Source organism: Acinonyx jubatus, chromosome D1 (genome assembly GCF_027475565.1).
Source record: "Acinonyx jubatus isolate Ajub_Pintada_27869175 chromosome D1, VMU_Ajub_asm_v1.0, whole genome shotgun sequence".
Classification (NCBI taxonomy): domain Eukaryota; kingdom Metazoa; phylum Chordata; class Mammalia; order Carnivora; family Felidae; genus Acinonyx; species Acinonyx jubatus.
In genome coordinates, this window is record NC_069390.1 from 37,997,989 (window position 1) to 38,016,698 (window position 18,710).

The following is an 18,710-nucleotide window of genomic DNA, read 5'->3' on the forward strand; positions in this document are numbered from 1 at the left end:
CATAAAGCCAAGAAACTTACTCCAGGTGGCAGGGTTAGTAACAGGAGGGATCTGAACCTGGGAAAGAGGATTTAGGAGTATGTGCTCTCGGCCACTATGAGAAACGTTCCATAAATGTTTACTGAAGGATTGACTGTTTCCAGAATGCTGGATGGCTTGATTCTCAAATGTAAAAGATCCAAATGAGTGTATCAGCAAAATAAGAATGATCTCACATGAGTGGTCTTTGAAATTGTTTGAAAATAGTCAAAGTCAAAAGGTTAAAGCCGAGGAGGTGCCTGGGTGGCTAAGTCCATTAAGTGTCTGATTCTTGATTTTGGTTCAGGTCATGATCTCACGAACTGCGAGGTCAAGCCCCAGTTTGAGCTCTGAGCTGACAGTGAGGAGCCTGGTTAGGATTCTTTCTCTTCCTCTCTCTCCTATTCATTCTCTCTCTCCAAATAAATAAATAAACATTTTTTTTTTCAAAAAAGGTTAAAGACATGAAAACAAGACTCTTATCATAGAGACTCTAAGCCATCTTTCTGATAGGAGATTCAACTGATCACATATACTCTGGGTTTTCTATCTCTTTCATTGAATCCAATTGCTTCTTAGAAGAAAGTATCACACCTCATTCACTTCTGTGAATCTTGAATGATAGCTGACATTGGTCCTGTCCCATGGTAAGTGCTAAGGGACAGGTAGTCAGATTATCAGGCTCCATTACTGGTTGGAGGATTTTAAGAATCTGAACATTAGAGGCTCCTGGGTGGTGCAGTCGGTTAGGCGTCCGACTTCAGCCAGGTCACGATCTCGCGGTCCTTGAGTTCGAGCCCCGCGTCGGGCTCTGGGCTGATGGCTCCGAGCCTGGAGCCTGTTTCCGATTCTGTGTCTCCCTCTCTCTCTGCCCCTCCCCCGTTCATGCTCTGTCTCTCTCTGTCCCAAAAATAAATAAACGTTGAAAAAAAAATTAAAAAAAAAAAAAGAATCTGAACATTAAAAAGGAAACTGAAGACACTAGCAAGGTCTTGAGAACTGGCTGACAAATACCCTAACTGGAAAAAAAATCAAATGGATTCAGGGACATGAACAGTTTCAGGTTCATTCATCATGGAGAAGGAAGGCTGTGGAGGAGAACCTCTAATATAGAGGGCTTCTTATAAGAAGGAAGGACATCCTCTGATCTCCACTTCCCCAGAGAAAAGGAAATGGCTTAATAAATGCAATGATATTTGGGTTATAAAAAACTGCAGTGCCAGACCTCATATTTTGATAATCTATAAAATATTTCTCTTACCCATCCATTCTTTTCATGCCTATCCACACCTGCAGTAGATGCAAACGTGTAGAGTTGAGACCATCTTGTGTACTGGGTTAGGGGCATGGACTTGTATGTTGCTCAGATGTAATCTATGTTCTCACCTCTGCCACTCCAGGGACAGATTATGTCAATCCTCTGAGCTTCTGAGTCCAGTGGACACTGAGCCCAGTGTCCAGTATATAATCAGGGTTTGAGTCATGGGAGCTCCTATCATTCTCATCATCATCTGTGCTATTATTCAATTATTTCCTTCTGCAGGAGTTAGTGTCTTTGAGGGAAGAGGTGTTAACATCAAGCCTCACGAAGTAGTCATTCCAAAAAGAGAGCCAGAAAAAACTACCCTATGAAAACATCCTTTCTAAAAAAGCCATTCCACATTGGATGGTTACTGCCAGACAGAAGCTAAAATCATGGACTCTCCTGTCAGACTACCTGGGTTCATATCCAAACACAAACTTACTAGCTGTGTGGACAGAACATGTTATTTAACCTTTCTGTGCTTTAGTTTATTCATGTATAAAGTAGGGTAATAATGACACTTATTCTCTTCGTTTGTGATGATTCAATGAGATGATATGTAAGGGTCTAGTACACAGAAGGTGCTGAGTAAATGCTGTCATTTTTTGTAGGTATCAGAAGAGGTTATTTAACCTCTTTTTATGCAAAATCTTAGGACCACACATTACACAGGGGATGTTCAGAGTGTTTGGGGGATAGCTCCAATTTTTGCATTGAAAGTTAATCTAGGCATCAGTGGCTATGATCAATTTTAGAGGTATTTAAAACAGAATCCTGGCTACACAGGGACATGGTAATATTTATGTAAAAGGAGATTAAAAATATATTTGATTTTATGCTCATATACCAAAAAAAAAGTAATTCCTAAAATGAATTTGCCTTCAAAGCCCCAAATAGACATATGCAGGCCTGAAGGACAGTATGGGTAAATGAATGTACATCTTTTCCCACGCATGGAAAACACACGTTTGTAAAAAGGTAATTAAAACCTGCCTATCGATATGGGGCAACTAAATAAACTTCCTAAAGAAATATATTTCTCCTGGATTTATGCTGCTTTTTTGCTCCAATATAATTTTATAACGTTTAGTTTACAAAAATTGACTAAAAAGGTATTTAGTACATTGTTTTGCAATGCAACATTTAATTTTATAGCATAGATAAGGCATTTCTTTTTACAAATGTATCAGTTTCCTGATAGCATCAATAAGCTGCTGCAGAGTCATTAAACACTATGTGAGAAATGAGTAAAGCTACAGACCTTGTTGCTGAAACACTCAGATTGATTTTCAGCTCATAAAGCCAGTACATGGGTTACTTGCCTAGTGTCTGCAGTCTACACACTGAAGTTGAAAGGAAAGCTCTGTCAACTTGAATGACAGATTGTATACAATTTAAACCTTTCAGTGGATTCTCAGTGCCCATTAGACACAGATGAGACCGCCTAACATGCACTCAGTGCTCAGCAGGAGCCCCATTACCTCATCAGCGTCTGTACCCCTGCATGCCAACATGCAAAGTCCTTCCTGCTTCTTAACCTGCAGAGAGGCTATATCACCATTATCTGCTTGGCCACCACTCTTCCAAATCACCATCCTATTAAATTCCTATAAAACTACGTCGATCGTATCAGAAGATCAAAAGGGACATAAGTTCAACTAATTTCCCTTTGATAGCCTTTGTTGACCCAGGAACTAGGTCAAGTTTGCAATCACACACTCTCCTGATACCATGCATTACTTCACAGCATGTATCACAACTGTCATTATTTAAAAAAATCTATGTCTTCTTATTACATTATAAAGACCAGGAGGACAGGGACCACATTTGCTTTTGCTTTAGATCCAATGCCTCTGATAATGCCTGACACATAGTACCCAATCAATGAATATTTGCTAAACATATTATTCTTGAAAGAATGCTAAATGTCAAGGTATTACTGTAATTATCAGTCTGTCTGAACACCCTAATTCACAGTGAGAGTGAATGTTATTTCTTATGATGAGGGTAAAGGAAAGTGCACATATTTAAGGGCCACATAGATCTGGTTTCAAATACCAGTCCTGTAACTTACTTGTTTTACATACCTTGAACAAGTAAATAGTTCCTCTGAACCTCACTTTTCTCATCCATTAGTTTTTTTTAGATTTTATTTTTTAATTTTTTTTAGCATTTATTCAATTTTGAGAGAGAGAGAGAAAGAGCACCAGCAGGGGAGGGGCAGGGAGAGAGGGAGATGCAGAATCTGAAGCAGGCTCCAGGCTCTGAGCTGTCAGCAGAGAGCTCAATGTGGGTCTCGAACCCACAAACCGTGAGATCATGACCTGAACCAAAGCCAGACGTTTAACTGTCTGAGCCACCCAGCTGCCCCTAAGATTTTATTTTTAAGTAATCTTTACACCCCATATGGGGCTTGAACTCATGACATAAAGATCAAGTGTCTCATGCTCTACCAACTGAGCCAGCCAGGCACCCCTATTAAATTAGATTTAATACCAGTTTTCTCACATAGTTCTTGTGATTTTTTTAATGTATATAAGGCACTTATTATAGCCCCTTATATACTAGAAAGATTAAGTAGAACTGCCTTTATATGATGAAATTATAGCTCCTATCTCTATCCTGTCAAAAATAAACTATGTCATTAAGATCATAAGCAACATTTTAGAATAGTGATTGGAATAAAGAGAAAGTTGGTCTCTATCATGAAAGGCTTAAAATTAACTTATATTTTCCAAAAACTCCCATCTACTCATCCAATTGGGAAGGGCTAAAGATGAATTCTTCTTGATGAACTATTTGTTTTCAAATCAGTTCCTTTCAGGGAGGTGGAATTTGACTAGTAAAGAACAGAAACGTCAGACATTTTAAAAGTCATTGTAAGGAATGATATAAAGTGTCACTCATGTTCAGGAAATATGTATTTAGAGTGTTGTCAGGTCTTAAGGAACAGGATAGGTTGAGGGAGAGAGCTTTGGAGTTCGACCTGGAATCAAAGAGACATCACTCCCATTGCTTGTTATGTCACCTTGACAACATTACCCTAAGATTCTGGGTTCGGATCATTCTTCAACAAAATGAGGATAACACACTTGGCTCCAAAGAAGTGAAGTAAAGCTAAAATAAAAATCTGTGCTAAGTGTCTAACAAGATGTGTAGAACACAGTCTAATGTTCTAAAAAAGGATAGCTACCTGCATCTACTCACAAGTAAACTCTGCCTAGAACTTTGCTTTCTTCAAGGCATTTTGAAGCCTGCTTGCTCCCCAACTCTTTTCCTTTTGATGAAACTCCTATGGTGAGATATCAACCCCATGGGATGATCAAAAGGAACACGTCTGACATAAAGTACATAAGCGGTTCAAGAAGGAAATTAAACCATTTACTGTGTGTATAATTAGAAATAATGTCAGCAGCCTATGATACTATCACAAGATAATGTCATGAGAAAATTGTTTCGCACTGCTAGATAAACTTCAAAGTAAAGCTGAAGGACTGATAGTGAGTTGGAGAAGGAGGAGAGAAAATGAATATAGAATTTCAGAGGGAGGAAAGAAAAATAAGGTCTTGATGTTCCCTTCAAAAATTGCTTTCATGGGGCGACTGGGTGGCTCAGTCAGTTGGGTGGCTGACTTCAGCTCAGGTCATGATCTCGTGGCCTGGGGGTTCAAGCCCCACGTCAGGCTCTGTGCTGACAGCTCAGAGCCTGAAGCCTGCTTCAGATTCTGTGTCTCCATCTCTCTCTGCCTTCCCGCTCGCACCCTGTCTCTCTCTCAAATAAATAAATAAATAAACAAACATTAAAAAAATTAAAAACAAAAACAACAAAAATAGCTTTCTTCCTAGATGACACAGTAATCTTGGAAATGGAACCATAGCTCTATGATAAGCAAATGTTTACTGATTATTGCTTATACAGATAGCTTATGTGGTTCTCTGCACAGTTCCATACCTATACACTTTTTAGACATATTTCTTCAAAAGCTAACAAAGAAATGCAGTGTTCTGCAGGCTACAAATCTCCTAGTGACCTACTATCAGCCTTCTCCAAGGGAGAGTTCAAGGAGGCCTAATTTGCCCTTATTTTCTGCACCTTGTTTTCTTGACATGTTAGCTCAGAAAAGAGATTTCAAATTTGGTTAGATTCCTTTATTGCAAGTGCTATATTCATCGACATTGTTATCTTTAATAACTTCCTACACCATAACGTTAACACACTACCTTCTTTTACATGTGTTATCTCCTTAAGCTCTACAACCACCTCATGAGATGTTTACTGTTTTATCCCTATTTTTATGGATGAAGATACTAAGACTTGAGCAGTCTCTCAGTAGTAAATGGAAAAGGCTAAGGGTTCCAATTTAGAGCTGCTGGGTTCTGTATAACACATGCTATTTCCTACATATGCTTAATAACGCTAAGTATTTGGTTTCACATGAACTTTGTGTTTAGCTTGGCGTCTACCCATGACAAATAGCCCTGAATCCTTCTGAGATAACATAAATAGAAAACCATACTCACTTAATAATTAAAAAATAATTATTATTCTGAATACAAGGTTTATTTGTTTCATCACTTACCAAATAAAATGTGAATCTTGAGCACAACTTGATCATTTGCAACAGCCAGGCTGTTGAACCACAGTTTAATCTGTTTAAAGCAGAGGTTGTGGTGGACCTCTCTTCTGAAAGAATATAAAAGGCCTTTGGCTTTTCATTTGGAATTAAAGTGAGGGAGATATGTCCCTACACTTTACCATGGTACAGATTATAAAACCAGTATTTCTGTCCTGGGCTAGGATTTGAGGGACAAAGGTTTGGGGTTCAGATGTGTCATTACTGCTGGTGGATGTTCAGAACAGAAAGCCTAGAAAGAAACCATGGCTAGTTGAGTTCAAAACAATTATATCTTTATTGTGAGCCGCTGCTCTGTGGTGCGGTATTATCTGGATTTAGTTTTGTCTTATGAAAACATGCACAAGTTTGTATGCATATATGCATATGTTTGGGGCTAGTTGTACATCCTGGGTTAAATGACTGAAATATTTTCATCCATAGCAGATAGGTATAATCCTGTACCAAGGCTTACCAAGCCCTATTCCAGCAGAGCAAGAATGCAGAGTACCTATTTTTAGAGCAAATATTTTTTTAATATGAAATTTATTTTCAAATTGGTTTCCATACAACACCCAGTGCTCATCCCAACAGGTGCCCTTCTTAATGCCCATCACCCACTTTCCCCTCCCTCCCACCTCCCATCAACCCTGAGTTTATTCTCAGTTTTTAAGAGTCTCTTATGGTTTGGAAAAAAAAAAGTTAGGGAAGGAGGCAAACCATTAGAGCAAATATTTTTAAAAAACACTGAAATAAGTTCTATAATTGAACAGGAAGTTACAGGAAAAGGAACACTATTAACTCAACACCCTAATTTTTCACAGAACAAATCTATAGTTAATCTAATTCACATTTATGGTATGGGACAAGATTAAAAGAACTCAGACAGCTTTTATGCTTTCTGACCTTGGCTCCTAGTACCCTTAAATGTCATTAGATCTCAGGGTGATGGTGGCAAAGTTAGGAGATAACATTACTAATACAAAATTCCCACACTTGGGTAGAAATAAAACTATCCTCCCTTTTCACCTCAAGCTTAGTAACCTTGCACTCATTATTTCAGATAGTTTTCTGTAATCTCCTTATCTGTAGGTCTGGCTTCAATCCAACTGCAGAGGACAACCTATGAAAAATGAGGGAACAAGCTTCCTCATTTATTAAATTAAGTCGATCAGAGTTTTCATCTGGCAAAGGGTCACTGAAAGGAGAGAATCCAGGCTGTTAATTTCATGGGGAAGATTGCTCTCAACATCTCTTTAGAAAGCAGATAAAAATACTGACATACTGCAATTAGTGCAGAGGCTCCTAATGTACGTGGCGAAACACCATGTTTCCTGAACTTTCCATCATCATTATACTTTGGAAAGAATCAAAACGGAGGTGCCTGTGAACTCATGAGCAAGTCGTGAACTAGTCTATGCTTTGATTTTCAGCTCTACTTCCAAACATGATTTATTGGGTGCACCTTTTCCCAGCAGATGTTTCACTAAAATGATCCACTTGTACAGATGAAATGACCCATCATACCAGAAGATTGACCAACTGTTCCAATGAAATGATTAATTGTTCCAGAATAGTGACAATTTAGCTTCACTGAAAGACTTGGCTTTTGCATATGCAGAATTCTGAGTGTGATATCCAAATGAAAAACACTAAGCTCCAATAGATAAAACGTCCAAGGGCATAAGAAGGCATTTCAGAGAAGAGGAAACAACTGGCTAATAAACACAATCTCAATCTCATTAGCAATTAAAAACAACAACAAAAAATAAACATTAAGTACCAATTTTCACTAGCCATGTTAGCAGACAGACTGATACAAATTCATACCCTTTGACCCAGTAATTCCACTGTATGATCTCTTCAGAGAACAATCCTTAATATGGAGAACAAAAAGTACACCAAGATGTTTACTGCATTAGTTAGGGCTATGAAAATTTAAAAGCTGAAATGTCCAAAAGTGTGTAAGGCTAACACAACTATCGTAAATGTTCAAAAGAGAATAATATTCAGCTTTTTAAAAATGCTTATAAAATATTAAAATAGATGTAATATACATGAAATCGACATTCTCTAGACTATGTTGTGTATACAGTTTGGTAGCTTCTGTTTACCACATGGCTTCGTAACATAAAACTTTTGCCCTGCTATTTATCGTGTTCCTTTCCTATCTTTCAGAAGCGTCCTTTTGATAAGCACATTGCTGTATTTTACTTGCTAGAATGGCAATTATGATTAATTTGGATGCATTTGTGCTTGTCACCCATCAGGCATCAAATGCTTCTCTAAGTACCCCTAGAATCTATGCGCTTCTCAAGTCTTTTACAGTGCAACAATCCTTTAAATAGCAGATTTTTACTGCTAAATTAAATTTAAAATTCAATTACCATAAATAAGGAATAACACATCTGCATCTGCACATTTTTCTCACTGAGCTCAGAGTATAACAACATCATTCCTTATTTTCTTGATGGCTCTTGTCATTTCCCCGGAAAGAATGACCATACATTTGAGCAGAAGGTTAAATGTTACTTCCACATACAATTAAGCCTCAAGGATTGTCTCTCAGAACCCACCACCATATGCCCTGGAATTTTGGTGTCCTAACAAGTCTTGGTGATCAAACTGGCTATAAACAAACAAAATCTGAACAGTGATGTGTGATACACAAGACCCTCTCCATCGTGCAACCTACCCAGAGTACAGTCTTCTTCTCTCCTGGCTTCCTCACAAAAATGAAACTACTTAAAAGACCAAGACACCCAATGTCTTATTGCCCTTTCTCACACCATATTCTTCATCGTGCAATGCCTCTTCCTATCTTCCACAACAATATCTCTTGAGGAAAAAAGGATACCATATGTTTATTGGGGCTTCCTATGTGCCAGGAAGTTCTGGAGTCACTTGGGATAGATCTTTATGCAAAACAGACAAAGACCACTGCTCTCACTAGCATTTGCATCCCAAAACAGGGGAGACAGACAGTAAAGAATGACTAAGTACATGATATAGAATATTAGAAAGGGATAAATGTTCATTATAAAAAGAAAGAAAAAGAGAGCAGGGTATAGGAGATCAGGAGTATGAAAGATTCACTGTAAGCTGTAAAGAAAATGTAGGCTCTAAATTAGCATAGAAATCTGGGCTGCAAATGTCTGTGTTTGTAGAAAAGAGTTATCTTTTTTTGTCTTCAGGCAAGAGAAGTTGGTTTGTCCAGGATCACATAGCTAGTTAGTTCAGCCCAAAGGACTAAATCTCAACTCCCCTGAAGACTATTCCAATGCTTTTTCCACTGCTACTTTTGGATTACACAGTGGTAAATGCAAATGGTACTGGGAATCAAAATGACCAGGGTTCAAGCCCTGACTATGGCCTTTGGGCAAGCTACTTAACTCTTTTGCCTGCAGCTTTTCTATCTAGATGAAGATAATTACAGTACCAACAATCACAAACATGTACAAAGGCAAAGGAAATGATACAAAGAAGGCATTTAGATAGTGTCTAAAATATCATAAGCACATGTTCAATGGTATTATAGCTTTGTTTTTAAATCTCATTAGAATGCCAAACACCTATAAGAACTAACAGCAGGTCCTAGCTTAAACATTAACATTAAATGAGCATCTATTATACTCAAAACTTTTTGTTGCTCAAACATCTGTTATACACACAATGAGTAGACTGGGACTTTTCATTCCGGTGGCTATTTGGTGTTGTTTTTTTATAGAAAGTTGACTTCAGGAAGGTTTCAATGAAAAAAAAAATCAATATTGTTTAGTGACCTAAACCAGTCAGAGATCAAACAAAGCTGGAGGTCAAGGTAGCAAATGCAATTCTCCTTCTTCAAACACTGAATTGACCTGGACATTAGTTCACTTTTGAGAAAAATTGATGTTTCACAATGCCCTCTAATTTTCTGGGAGAATAAATGCTTCAATTTCTTCCATTATATAGAAAATCATAGCAAGTCAGAGAAAAGGATACATTTCATAGGAAGAACATCTTTCTGAAATTTACCCAGGCCTCCAAGAAGAGCAATTTGAAATATATCTTAAAGTCTATTTTCTATCCCCAAACATTTATCTGTTTTTTCAAGCACCATCATCTGGAAGCATAATCTTTTCTTCTAGACCGAATGCACCTAGAGGGAAGGACCTGTATCTTACCTAATTCTTACTTTTCCACATATCCCAGCAAAGTACTTCACTCAGAGCAGGGACCCAATAAATGCCTAGTCAACACATGAATCTGGACATATCTGATGTCCTTCCTAGCCTATCCTTAAGTTGCTGAGAACAGTCACAGAAACAGAAATAGTTTTTGCACATTTCTGTATAAAGGCGGAAGCTAGGATAATAATGTCACAGATACTGGCAGATGCTAATGAACTTACCTTCCATGCATAATCTCTTTTCACTTCAGTTCTGGGCTTGGCTCTAAGACTTTCTCAAAGGTAATGGTATCAAATGCAATACATCAGAGCTTGATAAGCACTTGCACATTGGGGCTTGTCTCTCTGGAATGCTCCCTCTTGGAATCCATCCACCATGTGGTAAGAAAGCCTGTCTAGCCTAATGATAGTTGAAATGTCACATAAGGGAGCACAGAGGCACTGCAGCCAATTAGCACCCATCACCAGCCACGGGAATGGGGTTATCTTGAACGTTTCAGGCTCTGATGAGCTCAGAGCCTGAACGTTTCAGGCTCTGACTGCAGCCTCACGCAAGATCCCAGCCAACAGCACATGGAGCAGAAGCCCTCAGTGAGCCCAGGCAACCCTCAAATCATGAAAAATAATAAATCATTGTTTTAAGCCAGGACACTTTGGGTTGGTTCGATGTATAATAATATAAAACGGAAACATAAGTAAACATATCACATGTTTAAGACCTGGACAAATATGGGTTTTAGGGTCCCTCTGCCACCTACCAGTTTTGAGACCTTTTGGCCTTACTGCAGAGCTCATTAGTACTTTAGTTTCATCTCTGTTGTAGAAAGACACCTTCCTCACAACTTTGAGAATAAAATAATGCTACAGCTAGCGTACCCCCAAAATAGTTAGCTGTCATTGTGAGCATTAATAAGGTAAAATGGAATAATATAGACTTAACTTTTTGTGGCACTCTTGATACAAATCTCATTTGGTAGTCCAACCCAAGCTGTATATTACATCACTCACCTTCTCCTTAGCCTCTATCAGATTCACACTTCAAGTGTTACAAGAGTAAATGGAAAAGCCTCTATTTCAGACTAGCCTCCTGACTGCCCTCCTGGTCTCCACTATTGTTCCCAACCCACAGTCCCCCATCCACTCAGTGACCTATCCAAAGTCCTAAACCACTTCCCGTCCCTCCCCGGCTTTAAATCTACCTATGGTCTAGTACTGAAACCTGAATAAATCCCAAAACCCTTCACCTGGCCCAGAATCCTACAAGCACTTGTCACTGTATTCCTTTCTCATGGTGTGGCTTTCCCTTTCCCCTCTGTAATGTCGTCTCCAGCTATGCTAGTGATCTTAATTCTTCAAACACCCTAAGCTCACCGTGACTTGGGCCTCTGCCTTCACCATTCCATCTACTTGGACCAGATGTCCACATGTCTCCCTGTCACTATTTGGAGTCCAACTCAGATGCAAAGTCAGAGAAACTTTTCCTATCAGCTAAAGCAACGCACCCCCTCAGCCCCTCCCCTACCAATTGCTGTCAGTCCCAATATCCACGTTTTGTTTTGGTTTCCTTTCTTCTTAGTCCTTAAAACTTGACATAATATTCATTGTTTGTGTGTTTGCATACTCATTGTCAGTTTTCCCTCTCGGTAAACAAAAGTCACCTGAGAGCTGGGCTTCTGTCTTGCCCACTACTGGAGTCCCCCTCTGCCTACAGCAATGTTCAGAAATTACAGTCCACAGGCTTGTTTTTGTATGGCATGCAAGCAAAGAATGGCTTTTACATTTTTTTTATGGTTGGAAAAAGTCAAGAGAAAAACAGTATTACATGACATGTGAAAATAATGTCAAATTTAAATTATAGTCAGTGTCCACAAATAACATCTTCTTAGAACACTGCCACATTTATTGTCTATGGTTCCCATTGCTTTAAAATGGCAAAACTGAACAGCTGCCACAGAGACCAGGTGGCCCGAAAAGCTTGCAGTATTTACTTTTTGACCCTTTACCCACACAGACAGACAAAGAGCTGTCTGTGGCCTAAAGTATCTTATGATCAATCTACATGGATCCAAGGAATTTTTAACAGGAAAAAATATCCGACAGGGAAGATTTCCCAAGAACCAGGCAACATCTGACCAGGAATTCTTGTCCCCATGAAAAGCCAGTTGAGTACAAGTTTTTGACGAGGCCCTTGGAAGTCTTCCAGATTCTTTACTCTTCTCCAAATGAGCTGCGTTGCTGTGAGGAGCAGAATGCAAGGTCTGCATTCTCATCAAGGGCTCTAACTGATCCACACATAGCGAAAAGCTAAATGAACAGGAATGGAGATGTTTGGAAAAATTAAACACAGATTTCTTAATAAAGCTGAAAATAGCTTAATAAAGCTGAAAATAGGCTCCTGGCATCCCAAGGCGTGTTTATTTCTGTTTAAATAGATGACTTCCCCATAGACTGTTATCAGCTCAGTGGGGATCCTAGGAGAGAAGTACTTTCCTCCTCCTGTGCATTTTAAGCTCTTCTCAGATGAAATTCAGCCAGAGACTATAAAAAGCATCTGTCAATCTGGATGAAAACAATAACCATGGTCAAGTAATCCTAATACTCTTAGCTGTCCATTTCTGGAGTGCTCTAAACAGATACCAAATAGCCTCAGAGGACAAGATGGAGAGATTGACAATCCCTTTTACAGAAAGGTGGCTCCTTGGGAGAAGATGATGAAAGTATCAGGTGGACGAGCGACAGGGTCACTCTCACCAGGAAAGCTGCCGTCACTGGCTTCAGTCAGAAAGAGGGTGACTGTTTCAGCCATGGGCAAGAGTGGGTGGCACGTGTCCTGATGCCACCAAAGACAAGTGGTAACTGGAACTATGACACACCCCAGGTAAAGAGGGTGGCCTGTGGGCAGCTTCACAGGACACTCAGGGGAGCAGGTTGTGCCACTGGCAGCAGAACCAGGGATGACAGAAAAGGGTCATAGATGGGATTTCAAATGAACACCAAGGCCCTTTCCAAAGGGAATAGGAGATCAATATTGTATCAGAGCACGGGGTACACTCTGGAGCTCAGCACCAAGGAAGAGAAGAGGATGTGTTTTTAGAGATCTACTAGTAGATGGAGGAAAAAAGAAGTGTGCTGGGAAAAACAAACAAACAAAAAAAAACTAAATGATGAAACAAGCTCACAGAAAGACTGACAGAAACATGGACAAGAAGAGAAAGGCTCTGAAGAGACAGCAACGATGCTGCAAAGTAGCTTAAGAAAAATAGTAAATCTTCCTAATCACAAGAATTAGAGCCTACTACGATGAGGGGTCTAATCAGGTTAATTAATCAACGTAAAGGTTTTATCCTTCCAAAAAAAATCACTTCACAGTTCAGATGTGCACCTTAAATGTTCAAAATCCCACCTTCTAGATAATCAGTGCAAGTTCTGGTAGATAAAACGAATTCAACAATAACTATATACTATAACTTATATACTGTAAGAAATGATGGGGGGAAAGTAAAAGCTTTAACCACCAGGTAATAGGTGATGACTTATGATGGCATTTCTGGAAGCTGTCAGTCTCTCTTGGGCTTACTCATATACCCTCCTCTCCCTCCGCCACCCCCTCACTCACCCCTAGAGGCACAACTTACTCTGGGGAGCTCTCTGTTGTCCCCTCTTGTGTGTTCTCACAGCACTCTTGCTTATGCTGCTATTGTAACACTCATCACATTCCGTTAAAATTGCCTGATGATTATTGATTCTCAGTCCTCAAGACAAAGGACATAGATTCTCAAAGCTTCATCCTCAGAGGCTTGCACAGTGCCGAGCTCAAAGCAAGAACTCAGTGGAAGAAAAACATCATGGAACAAGTGAATCAGAGAAAGAACAAATGAAGTTACTAAGTAAACGAATGAATCAAGTATCTTGCTACTAGCAAGAATAAAACTGGGATCAAAATAACCTAATTCCATTACAGCATGAATATCTTGAATAGGATCAACCTCAGAGAATTTTCTTACCCTGGAGAAAACAAGTTCTTTATAAATCAGGGTTTTCAACATCTTTTTCTGATGCTTGGTGTAAAGTTGATTTTTAGCACCATACCTTCTCATGGAAATGACATCTTTTGTCAAGTTGAAAGATCAAAACTATAATGAGTATTTTAGGTATGCTCTAGCCACTGCCTTAAATAGTTAAATATAATTTCATTTGAAATTCCTTTGCATTTTGGGGCACTCTGGATTTCGACACAGGTCATGATCTCATGGGTTTCTGAGTTCAAGCCCCACATCGGACTCTGCACTGGCAGCTGAGAGCCTGCTTGGGATTCTCTCTCTCTCTCTCTCTCTCTCTCTCTCTGCCCCTCCCCTGCTCATGCTCTTTCAAAATAAATAAATAAAAACTGAAAAAAAAGAATAAAATCTTTTTTAAAAATTCCTTTGCATTTCTTTTCATAGTACTGTTTTCAAATCCAGAAATCTACTTCTTCGTTATTATAGATTTCTGCACAGTAACTCCAAAATCTCTTTTCTTTCCCTTTTCCACAGAATGTCCATTTAAGAGATCAGGTAAATACCTGAATAGGAAGCAATCTTAAATATAAGGAGAATGATTCCCTTTTTATCAATAATAACATCTAAAAAAGAAAGAAAAATATTCTCGGCAAAGTTGAACAACTTTGAGAAGCATATTAAATAGACACCCATGTATAAAGTTTGATTGATGGATTTAGTTATCATGCATAGTTATATTAAATACATTACTTAATAGGCTACATTAAATAGATTAATTTAGAATGATTATCCTTTACCATGATATCAAATAATTTTGTTTAATCTCTTCCCATGCATCTTGACTTCAAGGTCTTCCCCAATAGTCATTTTTCACCTTCTCTAAAATTTTCCAAACCTATCATCATCGTACCTGTTTGAGATAAAGCACTTTTTGAATCTGTGTTTCATGCCTTCGTTGGAAATCTCCACTGAAGTCACAAAAATCGAATCGCATAATGTTAAGACTTCTTGTTTTCTCATTTATCTAACAGGTAAATATTTGTGACCTCTACATGGTGACCAAAATTGAACTGCGTTATTAAGTGATTTTTAAAAGGCATATATGTAATAACATTCAATACTTGCATTTGTGAGAACACACTTCCAGGAATAATGACTAATTCTTTGTTAAGTGATTTTTTTTTGCCATTTAACCTTTATTCTACAAATAAATTCTATAAAAATCCTAAACTGGCATAGTTCGTGTCATTTTTCCCCCGTCCTCCAAATAGCTTCTTATTGTTCAAAACAAAAGCCCAGTTCTCTAGTCATAAGAGAACACTTATAAGGACTTGAATTTAAGGCAATTCTTTTTTGTTGAGGGATAGAAAAAAAGGAAAATGCCTTGTACTTGGACATATATGATATTCTCTCTTTTGTGGCACTATTCATTCATTTATATCTATTTTGCATGAAGGAGATTTGGTACTAAGTGTAGCAAATCAGATGTGTAAGCTTATTAGTGCCCAGGCTAGTCTTCCTCTGAGATACTGCTTTTACACTCAGGCTATATTGGTCTTAAGCATTTGCAACATTGGTAATAAGACATTCCAATTTTTTTAATGTTTGTTTATTTTTTTGGGGGGGGGGGAGAGGGAGAGAGAGAGAGCACAACCAGGGGAGGGGCAGAGAGAGAGGGAGACACCTAAAATAGGCTCCAAGCTCTGAGCTGTCAGCATAGAGCCCGACGTGGGGCTTGAACCCATGAACCACAAGTGAACTGAAGTGGGACGCCCAACTGACTGAGCCACCCAAGTGCCCCTAGGTATTCCAATTTTTCTTAATTGCTTTTGTAAAGAGCAATTTTTTTCCCACTTAAAATATATCTACTTTCTTTGTTCCGTGTTTCTTGGGGCAATCACAAATGCAATGTATGTAGCTTCCCATATCAGTGTAAGCAAATTCACTTTGATGTAAAGAACACTTTACCACATTGGGTACCCATGTTATTCAAATTGCCAGGGAAACTCCAAGGACCAAGTGCCTTCCTCCAAACAATTTCTAGCTCTGTAATCAGCTTCCTGCAGATATTTTGCATATTTCCAACTGAGCCTATGGTAATACTATCTTTTTTTTTTTTTTTTGCAACCTCTGTAATGATCCAGAACTGGATACATTTCTTCAAAATTCTCCTATTTGTAAAATAAACCATCCTTTATGTTTCCACTTCATATAATTACCTGGTAGAAGAACACAAATTCATGGTGAAAAACTCAAGTTTTCCTCGTTCTCAGTTCTGAGGGGAATCTTTTCTGTTGGCCTTTTAAGCAGATTCATTGTTTTCAGAGCTGTCCCCTAACAAGATTTCACATACCAGACCTTGAGGAAAGCTGAAGTAAGAACATTAAAGCATCCTTCTATAAAAGTAAGCCTATGGAGATGGTGGTAGGGACAGGTAATTATGAAGTGATACAGTTTAGTATCTTTATATTGATATTTATGGACATCAGGATTTGAGATTATTCTTTTTAATAGCCCTCAAGAAAGTATACTGATGAGAGAAGTATCATCTGATCACTCGACAGACTCATGACAATTACTTGCTTTCAGCCACTAAATTTTGAACTGGTTTCTTACACAGCTGTTGCCAAACCAAACAACCTTATTTAATTTTTATAACAATCTTATGAAGCAAAGTAATTACTTTTATTTTACAGATTAGCAAACTGGAGATCAGAGAGGCTAAGGAATTTATCCAATGTCACAGAGGTCCTATGTGGAAGAGCTGAGATGAATGTCAGCTATGCAACCTGAATGATTTGCAAGGCCATTAAAATAGAGCCATAACGGAGAGGAGTTAATTTAGAGAAAAATAAGACAATCTGTAGCTGCTGTTCTTTATAGCATCAGGACTTTAAGTGAAGCAGAGTAAATTGATAAAGCCTAAGATAAAAGTATCCATTAACGTAGTACAGAAAGCTTCTCAGGAAACAAAGGCAGCCTGCCAACCACCTATTTTACTGCCTTGAGGGCAGTAAAGTTCTTTAGAGAGGAGCAGTCTTATAAAGAAAGGTTCATAGACTGAAGCCAGACAGGAGTATTTTGCAATACAATAGTTCTTTCAGTCCTCCAGTCCTATCTGTGAATTCAGGCCAGTCTTTTCTTTCCACCTTTTTATCTGCCTTCCATAAATACTGAGAGTGAGCAGCAAGTAAGAGTTTATCCCTGTATCAGGTCTGATGTTGTAGGGATGAATGACTCCTTCATTCCTGTAGCCAAAGAATGGACTGTATAGTAAGGTTGATGGGAAGGAAAGCGCGTAATGATAACCAGAGATATGCATACTAGGTAGGATATACAGAGCTCTCTAGGAGAACTGGGAGAGCTACGCCCCTCCATCTCAGCAGGGAATGGAAAGAGAGTTAGTCAAGGAAGCTTCCCAAAGGTGGTAATGATCAAGTTTAGTCCTCTAAAATGAAAAGGCCGTCATCTCCTGAAGGGGAAAGGAACCAAGGCCATGTGCAAAGGTATGACCTTGAAAGGATACATGGCTCTTTAAAAATGACCTCTGTCTGCACACTTTTTGGGGTGCCACACTGTGTTGTTACTGGAGTGAAGAGAAGGGATGGAAATGGTGAACCTAAAGAAGGAAGCAGGTCTCACACCATGGGAGGTCTTTCATGTACACTCAGTTGACTTTCTCTTAAGGCCAAAGGGAAGCCACTCAATGAGAGGTTTTAAGTAGGAAAGTGACATGATACAATTTTCCTTTCAGAAAGATCTTACCGAAGGCATTGCAGAAAATAGATTTAAGGGGGCTCAATTATAGGCAGGACACAAAATCATTCATTTTTTGATGATTCAATAAATACATACTGTTTATTTTGTCTGTATCAGTCATTATGTTAGGGGCTACACAGGACAAGGAAATAGAATACATAGCATTTGTCCTAGAAATGCTCATAGCTAAGTGGGAAAAATCTAACACTGATAAATGGAAAGTTCCACGACGGTATAATAAGTGCCATCAAGGTAGTCTGACCTAACAACTGTGGGAAGACTCTGGAGACAACCACCTTTAACAGAAGCTCAAGTGTACTTATCAGCATAAACTCCCACTGTCAAATAGAAGCCAATAGCCAGGTTACTGTCTGCATTTGGGCTGGTTGTGCCATGAACAAATTCCCCTAGTCATGAGAGGAAAAGATAAAGCGGGTACTGTGGGTTAAGGTAGGATGGGGTTATGTGGCATTGCAGGGGGGAGGACTTCATGCCAAAAATTACCCCTTGCTGTATCATCAAACCATGCCTCTGGTGCAGATCTAGATCTGTCCAGAGCAAGGCATCACACTGTAGGCCAGTGGCAGCCCTGGCTAGCAACATGTGTAAAAGTCCGCTAAAAGAATACCATGATTATAACTAACTTATCTCTACTAGCTTTATTCTTAAAGACAGACTCACAGATAGGTAGACAGTCACTTCCTCCTCAAATGAAGTCCCTGCAAACTAGCATTTGGTTTTCCAAACCCGGACCCTGACTTTATACATAATGAAGCTAATATAAGGTAATATGTTAAGGCAGAGACTTTTGGGAACCATAAGGAATTTTTCAAGTCTAAGTCCACTGTC

The 18,710-nt window shown here is 38.8% G+C and overlaps 1 protein-coding gene across 2 annotated transcripts in view; it reads right to left on the reverse strand.

Annotated features, from left to right (window-relative positions):
• Positions 1-18,710, reverse strand: part of NELL1 (neural EGFL like 1) — an 862,696-nt gene that overhangs the window by 280,256 nt on the left and 563,730 nt on the right. The gene's annotated exons all lie outside the window — the stretch shown is intronic.